The 11,905-nt window shown below is 40.0% G+C and overlaps 1 protein-coding gene and 1 long non-coding RNA gene across 3 annotated transcripts in view; one reads left to right on the forward strand and one right to left on the reverse strand.

Moving 5' to 3' along the window:
• Positions 1-11,905, forward strand: part of ARL15 (ADP ribosylation factor like GTPase 15) — a 244,106-nt gene that overhangs the window by 23,042 nt on the left and 209,159 nt on the right. The gene's annotated exons all lie outside the window — the stretch shown is intronic.
• LOC108449137 lies at positions 8,798-11,899 on the reverse strand. Its single transcript, XR_001865262.1, has 3 exons — positions 11,807-11,899; positions 10,845-10,927; positions 8,798-10,534 (listed from the first exon to the last, which is right to left on the reverse strand). It is a non-coding gene; the product is annotated as an uncharacterized LOC108449137 (long non-coding RNA).

Genomic DNA, 11,905 nt, shown 5'->3' on the forward strand with positions numbered 1-11,905 from the left:
TGACTAAGAAATTACTCCTCAAAGATTTTTTTGGTGTTGGTGAGCTCAAAACATTGGCAATTTATTCTTTTTATTTTCTGGAGAAGTGCTGGTTTTCTGACTTTGGAATTTCTTTTTGGCAATCTTTAATCTATTGTGAGGAACTGAGATGACTTGAAGCTCAAAATGTGTCCAGGCGATAGGAGAACAGAACAAAATGAATCTTCAGGATTGAGATTGTCCATCTCTTTATATGGGTAAATCTTTATATGGATAAATCTTTATTTGGATACCTGCTCTTGTGAAAGATGGAAATTAGTGACTCAACAGTGACCCTATCTAGTCCTGTGTTCCCACTAACAGTAGGAAGAGCCAGCACAATGCTGAATCTTGAGTTTACCGAAAGTGGGTCCTACCTTCTATGTAGTTTGTGCTGAATACCTCTCATCCCTCTCTGAAGCTGCTGTGAGCTCTTACTCCCAGCTTTTTGAATACACAGTGCTGATTGGTTTTCTTCAGTCAAAGTAAAAACTTCCCTAAATTAAGTGCTGTGGTTCTCAGAATCTGGTAATATGTATTCTCAGAGAAATTTTTTAATGAAATCTGACAATGATTCTAGCTCAAAACAAAAACTACCCCACCTGCCTTCCCCAAATAAAAAGTAGAGGGAGATGAGAGGCAAGGAGGAAGAAAATTTCTGTTTCAGCCTCTTATCTGGTCATCTGTGGGATTTGGGGAAGATGCATATTCTTGCACTGAGTAATTTGTTAGTTTTATGATAGCCTTTTCAAAGGCATTGGAAGGAACGTGGAGAATGGAGGACAGTGGTATCAGTGTTCTTAGTTGTTTGCCTGGTCTCTGGTTCATATGACTGAATTCAATTTGATTGGTAGGTCAAGAATATGTTTTTTCTGAGATCAGACCATCAGGCCTGTGTTGCTTCATTCATTTCCACTATGCTGGGAGGTGGTTTGCCTATGAGCAGGGAATTTTACCTGCTCTGCACCCTAAATGTGGAGCTCAGGTGTTGATAATAGCTTCATACTGTCAACTCGCTGTGGCATTTGATCAATGCACCTGGTGGCTAAAGTAATTTAGCATAACTGAGGTCTCAGGGTCTATTTTGTAGTTATGTTTGAATAAAATTAATAGCATACATGTTAATGATTTGAAAACTCTGGTGATAATTTAGATCTTTAAACTATGCATAATTGCACTTTTTTTGAAAATTAGTACCAGAAGCAGTGGCAATACTTGTTGTAAGCAAATTACTCATACATGGTCTGTTTTTCTTCCTGAGTCCCAGTCATTATTTTGGCTTATGCCTGTGCATTGCTAATTTGACTGTTTCATACCACATTCTGTAAAATTTCTGTCTGCTTCAGTTGTATTGCTGCATGACTGGCCATAAGAAACATGTCCTACAGAGCTATTTCATAAAGACTGCGTGCTTCTGTACCATGTGGATATTGCCTGAGGGCTTAACACACTGTGATTGCAAAGCGGTGTTTGCTTATTAAAACTCAGAAGAGTTTGTCACTCACAGTGTGTGTGGTTTCATGCAAAGTTACTGAGAAAAATCCTGGTATGCATTAGAGAGTGATTATAAACCACTCAGTTCCTATCTGAGGAATTTTTGTGATTGCTCCCTCCCTTCCAGGACTGTGGGTTTAGATACTGTAAGACTGTGTGGTCCTTCTCTGCCCTTATTTTTCAAGTGGACATTCAGCTATTAAACATGATGTTAGTTTATTTTTCATAATGTCACCAAACGTTTTCCAGAAAATCATGGAGAATTTGCAAGAAGCAAATACTACCTGTTCTCCTTAAATTTTACTGGTGTTTCTCAAAAAAACCTTGCAGACTAGTCTTCTCCATTACCCAGCACTGTCTAGCAAGAGCCTACATTACCAATGGTTATTTATCTTAACTTTACTACTGCTAGTAGTAGCTTGTTTCTTCCAGGTCAGGAGAATGAGAAACAGCTGCAGTTCCTGGATGTAGGTGTCAAAGTTCACACCCTGCCCTGAAGTGGCTGAGCTGTTGCCAGCTAAAGGTAGATGATTGTTCCCTGGACTATATAAGTGCTTCACAGTGGCTACTGGGAATTGTGTGATTCAAGTGTTAATTGATATTATGGAATCTGTTGACTGGCAGACTCTGGGCATAAAAATTAATATTAAAATACTATTTTGTCTTTTGTCAGATGCCAAATGAGTCGGTACACAGAAATTGAACAGACTGTATCATAAGTTTGTGATATTAATACGTTATTTGAAAGCTGTAATTCAGTACAGCAAGTGGACTCTTGGGAATTGACATTGAATTGAATGTCATAGAAATATAGTCTGACGCCGTCTTGGTGTGTAAACCAATTTAATTGTAAATCAGTGTAGTTGTCTAAACTGCACATGAAGAGATTTCCTAGATACCAGTGCAAAGGAGGAAGTTAATGAAACCCAGAAATTGGGTATGGTGCAATTAAAAAGAGAACAGATTAGCTGGGTTGCAAAGGGGAGGTCTGTACCCACTTGGCAATTAAGTGCTTCATGGTTTAATGAATTTGAAATAAATAACCAGTGCAGCATGAATGCATGTTGAATGAAACAGCTGCATGTGAAGACCAGAACAGGGATTCTATGTAACTTAGCAAAATAGTTTGTATGTGTTACCTTCACATGCAAACTGAGAGGTGACAAAACTATAACAATTATTGGACTGCCATGATTGGATAAAGCTTACTGGTCCTTTCTTTTCTTTGGAAAAGAAGAAAACATGGGTGCCAGAAATGGTATAGTGATGCAGTTTGATAAATAACTGTTGTTCCTTTACCTAAAGCATGACAGGGGTCTTTTTTCATCTCTCCTCTAAAAATGCTATGGAAATAAAATACCTCTAGCTCTGTTTAAAAACAAAAAACCTGACAACTTTTAAATCTTTAAAATTTTAACTCTTCTAAATTTTTAAATCTTTATAAATCTATTAAATTCTGATTCCAGAGGCCACTGCAGAATTTGGGACTCTTTTCTTAGAATAATGATACTAAAGAGGAAAACTAATTTTTGTAGAGGGTTGCATATTTTTTTGTAGTATGGAGTGGAGCTTGATGCTATAAGATTGTGCTGGAGTTTTAATTTCATTTGAATGTTTATATGGGTATTAAATTATACTTGCCCTGAACAGCAGACATTTTTAGGGAAGACATTAAACCTCAGGTTTCTACCAGATAATCTACAGACAGTATTTCAGGTGCTGTTTCACATGCATACTTCAACTCTCTTTTGTACATTTTTTCTTAGCAGCCACTGGCAGATATAGAATCACAGAATCAATTAGGCTGGAAAAGACCTTTGAGATTCATGGAGTCCAATCACCACCTTGTCAACTAGACCATGGCACTAAGTGCCCAAGTCTTTTTTAAACACTTCCAGGGATGGTGACTCTGCCACCTCCTTGGGCAGGCTGTTTCAAAGCTTGACAACCCTTTCTGTGTAGTAATTCCTCCTAATGTCCAACCTGAAGTTTCCCTGGTGTAGCTATGTCCTCGGGTCCTGGAAATTTATATGGAAATTTGTGTTTTACTCTTCTTATTAAAACACAGTGTGTAAATGTCTGTTCCTAAAAATAATAGCTTTTGTGAAGTTGGCAGTCTGTTTATACTTACTTAGCCCTGTTAGCATTTTCTACTCGCTCCTGAAGGTTCTGTCCTAGGAAAGAATACAGGATTAAAAAGAATAATTAATCTTGCCTCCCCTTTGACAGATAATATCTATTAGTAAACTCAGCCCAATTTTAACACATAATCACCCATAACCTTCTGGTTATGATCCAATGCTGAAGAAACAGAAGGACTTTTACAGATGTGTCTTTTTAACTGGCAGATGTGTGTGGGATGTTCTGGTACTGATGACAAAAACCACTGCCCTGTCAGTGGGCTGGCATCTAACTTCTTCATTAATATCTAAAGCTGTGGTCATGTGCACCTTTAATCTGCCTGAATGGATGGAGAGAAGCATGGTTGCCTGTCTTAGCTGTGTAGAAGACAGTTTGAGTGCTCCCGTATCTACTCAAGTACAAGTCACCCAGTTCAGTTTAAAGCACTGTCTTTGATAATTTATGCATTGTCTCTTTCCAGGCAAGCAAGTGGAGATTTGTTAGATACTCCATTAAATATGATGTATGAGTGACATTCTCCCTTAAAAGGTCAATACATCAAACTCTTCCAGACCATTCAAAATTTATCCATGCCATTTTAGAAACAGGAGACATTAGAACTGCCTGGTTGCAAAGCCAGGCTATCACAGATTGGGAAATATAGAAGCAAGATAATCCTGCCTAATTTGCCTTCTGTGTTTCATGTGTGTTTTGGTATAGCCTTTAATTACCTAACATTGCTTTGTTTTCCTTCTTCCTTTCCCCGTTGAACCCATGAGTCATTCATTGCACAGGATGGGTGGTGGTAATTTAATTAGCTGCTGCTAACAATTGTGGAGAAAAACCGAGTTAGATGTTGTTGCCTCAAATTCTTTTTTGCTGTTTGTTCTGAAGGTAGAATTAGAACACAAAGATGGTCATATTAGGTCAGTCCAAATGCATTGCTTGACCAATATTGTTTTACAATAGCCATTAACAAATACCTATGAAGGTGTAAGAACAGGAAATGTGTATGCACTAATGTTACCTCATACCTTATGAGTTTGCAACTCTTTTAAGCACAGGAGATCTTGGAGTTAGTTGTGGCTTATGTTCTTTTATCATCAGTAGATTTTCATCTCTGAATACGTCCCGCTTGTTCATGAAGTCAGAAGAATACACAGCCTCTGTTGCAAATGAGCTGGTGGTTCTTTGGGTGAAGTAACAAGTTCCACAATGAACCCCTCATGTCCTTCTGAAGTTGCCTCCGATGAGCTGGATTCAATGGCTCATAATCCTTGTACTGGAAGACATGGTGTGCAGTTTGTACCACCACCCTCTAGAACCTACCTAAACCTTCATAAATTTGTCAGTCTCTAAAATACTCTTTTTTCAGAATAAAGAAACAAAGATTGCTTAGTTTAAGATTGCTTGAAGGAAAAGTCATCCCATATTTTGATCATCCTTTTTTGTCCTTTTAGGAGCTTTTCCCACTTCTGTTAACATTTTTGATTTAAAGGGAATAAAAAATACAGTCTTAAGTATAAACATGGTTAAATTGAAACACTGATTTCTACAATGGCTTTATGATGTTCCTGTCCTTAAGAGTAACACTTGCCTAATTTTTTTTTTTTGACAAGGACTAAACTCCTGTTTTAAAAGGATTGTTTTAACTCCAAATCTCTTTTCTGAGCAATAGACCATATAAACTTATTAGAACTGCTGGGGTTTTTTTCCCCTACATGTAGATCACTTTATTTGTTGAATGTCACCTTTCATTCTGACGGCTGTTCAGTTTCACATTGTCTCTCCATGAATCTTTACCCTGTACTGTTTTGAGTAACTGGATGTTTCTTGCTGCTTACCTTTGCCACAGCAGATCCATCACAGTTCCTTGAGAAATTTTGCGCGTGGCCTCCCCACACTGCAGAATTGGCCCTCTGTTTCCTGGCACTTAACCAATTACTCATCCATGCAAGGCTTTTCTTTTTCTATCATGATGACTTGGGTTTCTTCAGTTTTCGAAGAATTTTGTAGAAAGCTTACTGAAAATACACCTTGACGATGATTTTGTGGGTCTTTCTGTGGCAGTCATGGCTCCTATTGTGAAGGATACTTCACAAATGCTGAATTTTAGTTATTTATGTTGTAAAACGTCTTCAATTATGGAACAGAGCATAAAGTAGCTGAAGTCTAAACTGTGTAATAACTTACTGCCCAGTTTCAGACTCATTTTTTTCTCTCAGACTCCATTTTTTCCCCAGAATTCTCATCCTCATAGAACATGCCATCATTTCTGGTACATATCCATAATGCTGACTGTAGCAATGACTAGTTCTTCTCTAAGTCACACTCCAACTAAATCATACTCCTGTTGGGTATCTAAAATAGCATCTATCTTTGAAATCTTTGAAATGTCTAAGTGTTCTAACAGAGCCACTCCGTGGCAGAAGTGATAGAATTACATGTACCAAGCTTGCAGTCTTCTGCTTGTAATCTCTTGCCTTGTTCAAATTTCTGCAACAAACAATGTTGCATAGTTTATAGATTTGTAAAAGAGACTAAATTTGCTGTCATTTGTCCTGTGTAGGTCAAGGATTGTTGCAGTGCCTTTGTCTTCACTGTCAAAAGACGTAAGAAGGGCAAATAAACATCATTACCAGAGATATTTCTTTGTCACCTCAAATCTGAGGTTGGTGTTTATGACACCAGCTGGTCCTCTGGCACCATCCAGCATTGTATGGTGTACAGAGAATACAGCAAAAGCCACTAATGCACCTATTGATCCATGTAATGATATGTGGCAGCAATGTGATAGCAAATTACTTTCCAATTTTATTCACTGTACTCATATACTTTTCCCAGGATTTGTGTGCAAATGCTGTGTAAATGATTTGTTTTCTTACATTTTGAATGACACATCTCCATTTTCTGAGAGAATTAAAAAAAACCCCATGAGTTATGTTTAAATTTCTGGGGAGCTGAAAATAAAACAACATACAACAGGAAAGAGCATGGAAAATTCCCATTATCCCACTGTTTCACTGCAGTGGAAATATTGGGCTTGGAAAGAGGCGGTTTATGCACATAGACTTTTACTCCTATCTGGCACAGAATTGGATTTGATTACCATGTCCTGACATTGTGAAAGGAGGTCTCGTGTTCTCCAACATTTACTGGTAGTCAACACATGCTGGGGTGTGCCCTAAAGGTCTGGTAGCCCAACCAGTCAAGAGGTTTCTGTCTGCCAGCTGCAGGGGAATGATAAACTAAGCCTGAATGTGAGAGCATATATTTGTCAGTAGGTAGTAAAATTTGTTAGTAGGTAGTTGTCTGGCCTACTGCTGCTGTCATGCAGGAGGTAGGAGGCAGAGCGTAAGGGAACAAGTAGGGAAAAGGAAGTAGGAAAATGGGGATTTCCTTCAACCAGTAGCCATCCTCTCATGCTTCTGCATTTCCCCAGGTGAAATCTAAAAGTATTTTTATGATTTTTATTAACATTGTAGAGTGTCTTAAGATTGCTACCATTCCAGTATTGCCATATATAAAGCTGTTTTTCCACATACACACAATTAGTTCTTCATTAGTGTATTTGGAGTACCGGAAATATTTATTGAAGCTAGCAAAGAAAACAGTAATGGAAGAAAAACAGTGTGAGAAGGGAAGAATAGATAAGTAGATTTGGAGAGTATGTGTGGCAGACTGATTTGTAGGAGTGATCATGTATGTATCTGTACACTTCTTTTTTTTTCTCGTTCCCTCCAGTTGCTTGCATATCTCATTTTTTCCACTGGCAAAACAGAACATTCTACAAAGGTGGCTTTTAGGATCTTTTAGTATAGGCCACATAGCTACAGCAGGAAAACCAGGTAATTGCGTAGACTTTGTGCTGATGCCTTTTCCTGGTCTTAAAATCAAGAGGCATACACGGTTAGAAGGGGAAAAGGGATTTTACCTTGGTATTTATTTTTAAGGATCCTTAGGTGTACACGTCCAGGTCATATGCATTGAGATGTACCCCACCGAGTCTTTCCCTGTGTCTCTGTGTCTCTCCTCCTCTCCCGTGTCTTCATCCCCCCCAACACTGGGTATAACATTATAGGCTTTACTAATTAGCATATCTATCAAAGATTCCCCAATGAGAGGTTCAAGTGAGCCCCCCCTCCCCAAGAAACCTTCCCCTGGATGGTTCTATCTTGGTTTACAGAATATGTTCTGGAGAGGACCTTGGGGTCTGGGGCACACTGATCCCTAGCTAGGAAGCTTCTAAGATGTTTAGTCTCTTAGCTTAACAAACAAGTCCAAGAATGTAGGCAAAAAGCACTAGGAATACAGAAGCTGTAAAAAGGTATAACAGGGGTATAAAAGAAAAGGCAAAAATCTTCATGGCATCAGTGCAACTATGGAAGAAGACAGCCTTTCTGCTGGGTCTTAATGTGTTGACTTCTTGCAATGTTTTATATGTAATTACTAATTCAGCTGAGCAGAATTGTAAATTCATGTGTAGATAGAATCTTATCTGAGTGAAGAATGGGAAGATCAAATGCTAAATTTTATTTCTCATTTCCTTCCCTAGTAGTTCTCATTTTCCAGTGACGCCTTTTTTTTAGCCCAGAGTGTGATGGATGTAGGTTATGTAGTGTACCTTAGTGTAGATGGAGCTTAAGATGATGATGCACAAGTGGGGCTGATCAGTTACTATAGCTCTGCTTCTGGATGTTGGACCTGCAGAGCCTTGAGGTTAATAACCAGATGAGATGGTGTTGTTCCGAGCTTTGGCAGTATGTGTAACAGTGTCTAGTGTGGGCTGGTAATATAATGCCCAAAAGCTGGTAAACCTGAGTTGTAACTAAACTTGTTGTGTGGTAGCCATTCTTCTTGGTGAGCCATCCTCAAACTGTTGAGAACTTGACTGTTATGGAAATGATAGGTTGGCATTTTCAAAGCTATTCTTAATAATGGTTGGTATTTATGCAGTCCCTTACACTTGGTCTTCAAAATATGAGACTCCTGTAATTTACAGCCATCTCGGAAACTTCAGACTGTTTTGTACAACCCCTCGTCTGACTGTTCTACAGCATGCTTGTTAGCTGAGTGCTGTGCCCTCTCAAAGCCTTCCCCCCTCCTAGGGAGATTGGAGGGTTAACACCTATTTCATACGCCTCTTCTCGTGTGAAGAACTTAATAGCATGTACAAAGTTTTAATCAGTTTAGTTATACAAGAATCAACTCCTCCGTTCAGTAATCTCTGTAATGAGGACTACACACAGCAGACCTCTTTAAAAGCAAACATCAGGGTTTTGCTAATGTCTGGTGAGTCTGGGGAAACTCACATGTTCTGTGTTGTTTTTTTTAAGGATTATGATGTAGTTCTTGCTTCAGCATTGGGAATTTTGTTTGCTAATACAGGGACTCTGTCATCACTCTGCATGCCAGCAGCACATCTGCTTCCTGTTTTCTGTGATACAGGTGAATGCAGGTCTTCTTGTTTCTACTCTGCCTGTGAAAAGTTCTGGAACTGATGTTTTTCCTCCCCATTTTAAAGAGGGTATTTAGTTTTGGTTTCAAAAAACCTGTATGCTTTGTGTCCAGTACTGATTTTCTTGAATTTGTTTTTATGCTGGCTGCAGGTACAGCAGCACTGAGCTTGTTCACATGACTTTGTTTTGTTACTGTATTACTTGCTTGAAGAGTCATGCAGTTCTTTCCATACTTCTGATGATCATATGTAATGGGCAGTGTAATGTTTCTTATGAAAGCCCATCCTCCCTGGTCTCCAAAAGCATGGAAGATGATACCATACAGGCTTGGGGATTGAAATTAGTAGGTTTTTCACTTTTCTGTGTTTTTCTTCCATGACAGTAGGTTTGAAAAGGTGCTGTCATCTTATAGATTGGATTTGTAGGAATCTGGTCACCCACTAAATTAACAAGATTAATGTAAATGAAAAGCTAAAGAGCTCACTAGACTTTCAGTTTTGTGTTGCAATTTGCCAGGACTGGAGATGGACACTATACCTAAGGATGGAAAAGTCTTGGGTGTCCCTGGTCTGACTTTCTTCTCAAAACAGAGTCAACAAAGATGTCAGACCACATGGCTCAGGGCTTTTGCAGTCTTTCTTTAAAACTTCCAAGAGCAGGGACCACACAGCACTTCTGGGCAACCTGTACCATTGCTGCACTGTTCCTGTAGGAGAAAAGTTTCTCTTTATTTCCAGTTTGGACTTGTTGTCTTTCTGCTCCTGTCTGTTGTATGTCCTTCAGCCACCATGACACAGCCTGGCTCTTTCTTGTCAGTGACCTGTCTGTAGGTAGAAGAGAGCTGCTCTGAGGTGCCCTTAAAGCCTTCCATTCTCCAGGCTGAGGCAGTCCTGTCCCTCATGGTCCCCTCACTGTGCAGGTGCTCTGGTCCCTGAGCATCCACCCATGGTGGGCCTGTGTTGGGCTCACATCAGTTTGGCAGTGGGAGTCTTGCAGTACGGAGCCCAAACCAAGAACTCAGTATCTTATCTTGCTCTTGTCTAAAAACTACTGAATCAAGGGGAACCATCACTTTCCTCCATTGTGTCTATACTAATGTAGTGATGGATACTACTGCCCTTCCTCCATTGCTGCCAGCCCCAAGGCCTTTTCTGCAGAGCTGCTGTCCAGGCAGGCCACGTCTAGCCTGCCCTGCTGTTTGAGGCTCTGATTTCCCAGGGGCAGGGCTTTTCTCCATGCTGAACTGTAGAAGGCCTTCCCCCACCACCTTCCTGCATTCTACCCAGGTCCCTCTGGATGGCAACCCAGCTCTCCAGTGCGTTGGCTTTTCCCCCCAGTTTGATGTCATCTGCAAACTTGACAAGCGTGGCTTCTCCCATGCCACTGATGAAGGACAGGTCATTGATTTTGCTTCTGTAGTTCTCCACTTTGTTACTGTAGTCCTGGAGGAGTACAAGACATTAGCTGCTGCCTCTAAGCCAATCATCCAGTCAGTTTTTACCCATCCTAAGTTGTCTACTTAAGGCTGTAATGCCTTTCCTCTTGTAGAGATCTTGCTCTGTGACTTTCCCAGGGAACAAATCTAGACTGATAACCCTGTAGGTCCCTAGATGTTTTTTTGAAGATGGCATGACCCCTAGCATTGCTTGGGATCTTTCCCCCTGCCCCCATCTCAGTCACCACTGAGATCAGCCAGCACCATCTTTGGGTGCCGCCTTTCTGTTGGCCACAGTTTGTCACACAACTCCTTACCATTCTCTCACACTGCTGGAAATTCTCCTTGTGAACAGTCTGTGGGTGATCTTTCTGCCACAGTAGTGAGGACAGCAGTTTTTCTGAAAGGGAAGGGAATGTGTCTGAAACCTGTAGCGTAGCAGAAGAAGAAGCTAAAGCACAGCAAAGAGGCAAGCTTCAAGTGTTGAAGCTTCATTGATTTTTTTTTTTTTAGTCTACTTTATAACCACTTCTTATATTCCCTCAGCATTGTTACAATCTCTAAAGAATGTACCTGTACGTGATTTAGGTGTGTAGCTGGTTCAGATATACACAATACCTCATTGTTGGGTATAAGTAAAAGTCAAGGTGGTAATTGGATTTTTCAGACTTCTTGTGGGAAGAAATCTTTGTATCTTCTGTGGTTTTCTGATACTGACAGGTAAGACCCAAGAGACTGGCTAAGTATTTTTAGAAGGTGTTAATGAAACTTGCCCAGTTTCCCTCTGAGTTAATTGAATGAAAAGTGTTTCCTCTAGTATATACAGTATATAGGTTTGCATGATTGTCTTGCGTTTTCTGAACTGGGTTAAACTGAATCTCTGTAGTTGGTTTTAGAATTCCCTGTGTTACAGACGTGGCTTTGAGTTACAGATCTGTTTTGTTAGGAAGAGCTAGGAGACAATAGCGTCAGAAAATTACTTAAGAACTTGTTTAGCAAACAAAATTTTGCAGATGAAAAAGCTGTACGCTGACAAATACACTCAGCAAAGGTATAGAAGGAATTCACCAGGTGAAGCTTTGCCTCAGTACCAGCTCTGTCTTCCAGAAAAGTCGGCTGCAGTTTGGTAACAGATCACTGAGATTGCAGCTCACAAGTGTTATCAATTAAATGTATTTTTATGGAGGTTTGTTAAAAGTCTTTTATACACCACCACACCCACCTCCCCCGCCAAAAAAAGCCCCAAACCCACAAAAAACAAATAAGAAAACCTAAGTACTTTTCTTTTGAACCTCAATTCCTGTGGCGTGTGTTGCCCTCTCTCCATCCCATCCCGCGCCCGGTTCCCCGGGTGGTGAAGCAGCAAGGAGTGTGAAAG

The sequence above is a fragment of the Corvus brachyrhynchos genome, unplaced genomic scaffold (genome assembly GCF_000691975.1).
Source record: "Corvus brachyrhynchos isolate BGI_N302 unplaced genomic scaffold, ASM69197v1 scaffold310, whole genome shotgun sequence".
NCBI lineage: Eukaryota > Metazoa > Chordata > Aves > Passeriformes > Corvidae > Corvus > Corvus brachyrhynchos.